The sequence below is a fragment of the Octodon degus genome, unplaced genomic scaffold, assembly GCF_000260255.1.
Source record: "Octodon degus isolate 3935 unplaced genomic scaffold, OctDeg1.0 scaffold00006, whole genome shotgun sequence".
Classification (NCBI taxonomy): Eukaryota; Metazoa; Chordata; class Mammalia; order Rodentia; family Octodontidae; genus Octodon; species Octodon degus.
Window position 1 is genome coordinate 1,768,713 of NW_004524582.1, and position 1,951 is coordinate 1,770,663.

The window sequence follows — 1,951 nt, forward strand, 5'->3', positions numbered from 1 at the left end:
AGGGTGTCCTTGAACTCACCACATAACTCAGGTTAGCCTCAAACTCATGGAGATCCTTTTGTCACGGACTCCTGAGTGCTGAGATCACAAGATTTCATGGTTGTAATGTTTAGATATTTGATTGATTTTTATTTTAATTTAGTACATGGTGAGGGATGAGTCCAGTTTCATCCTTCTACAAACACATAACCAGTTTTCCCAACTTCATTTATATAAGTTTGATCTTTTATTTTATTTTTTAATGATTTTTTTTGTATTTTTTTAGGGAGGGGTCTACAGGGTGTTTAGGGTCTCACGACTAGATAGACTCATAATGATCCACCTGTTTACAGTCTCCCAAATGCTGGAAATACAGGTGCACTCCACCACGCCCAGTCTCAATTGCTCTCAGTGCGCCCCGGAGGGTAGGGTTGGCATGGTAGGCCCAGTGATCGAATCCTCAGCCCCTGCAGTTGGTTACAGGTGCTTTAATCCACTGAACTATTTGTCTAGCCCTTATAAGTTTGATCTTAAAATTAGAGCAAGAACCAACTAAAAAATAGAACTATAGGCCAATTTCACTAATAAACATAGATACAAATATCCTTGACAAAATGTTAGCAAATAAAATACAAGACATTATCAAAATTATTACACATCAGAATCAAGTAAGTTCATCCCAGAGATGAAAAGATAAATGTAATCTATGCTCTGAACAAAAAAAATGTAAAAACCAGATTGTCCTATTGATATAGACAAAAAGGTTTTTATAAAAAACACATTTTCATGGTAAAAACCTTTAAAAAATAGGCATAGAATGACCATATATGAATATTGTAAAGGCTATTTATGACAAAATGGCATCCAACATTATATTAAATGGGAAAATCCTAAAATAATTTCCTCTAAAATTAGGAAAAAGATAAGCATGCCCACTATTACCCCTGTTATTCTGCATAGTATCTGAAACATTAGCCAGAAAAATTAGACAAGTAAAAGAATAAAATGGTCACATATATGAAAGCCAGAATTCAAATTATTGTTTTTTGAAGATGACAAGATACTCTGCATCTAAGACCCAAAGAACTCCACCAAGAAACACTTAGAAATTGTAACCAAATTCAAGCAGCCTACCAGTTAGCTCAGTTGCTTAAGCGTTTGACTGAGCAAACCCAGTCAGGCATAGGGGTTCACGGTCCAACACCCAGCTCCACATGCCTTACCAGACCTGACCTTAAGGCAGTCTGAGTCAACTCCCCCCACAAAAAAAATCCTTCTCAAGTTTAAGAAAAAAAAAGAAATAGTAACCAGATTCAGTAAATTAGGAGGGTAGAAGATCAATACACACAGGCTTTTTGTTGTTGTTATATGTACTGGGAATTGAATTCAGGACCCTGTGCTTACCAAGCAGGTACTGTGCCACTGAGCTATATCCCATGGTCCACAGAAGTTCATTAATATTAGTGTACACCAACAATGAGCAGAGTAAAAAGGAAATTCTGAGAATAATTACATTCAGTTACTTGAAGAAAAATTAAATATGGACAACTTAACCTAACCAAAGAAATGAAAGACCTGTAAGAAGTAAGCTACAGTAAAATGAAGGAAATAGACAAGTACACCAGAAATTGGTGTGATGTCCTTTCCTCATGGGTAGACACAATACATATTGTCAAAATGGTCATGATTCCAAAATTTTATGCAGATTCAATGTAGTCCCAAACAAAATTTCAGTGACACACTTAAGGAGAGTCACATGGAGAAAAAACATTCTCTCAGGCTTTCACAGAGAGCAAATTGATCAATCAATGGCTGTAACTCATCCACATCGCTGAGACTGACAAAGGATCTACAAAGTTCAGTCCAGGGTTTCAGGATAAATCCTGAGGGGATTTGACTAACCTTGTCACATACAAAAGTCACATTTCTTGTTATATAGGTCTTGCTTTATCTTGGTCTTAACCATCCAGCA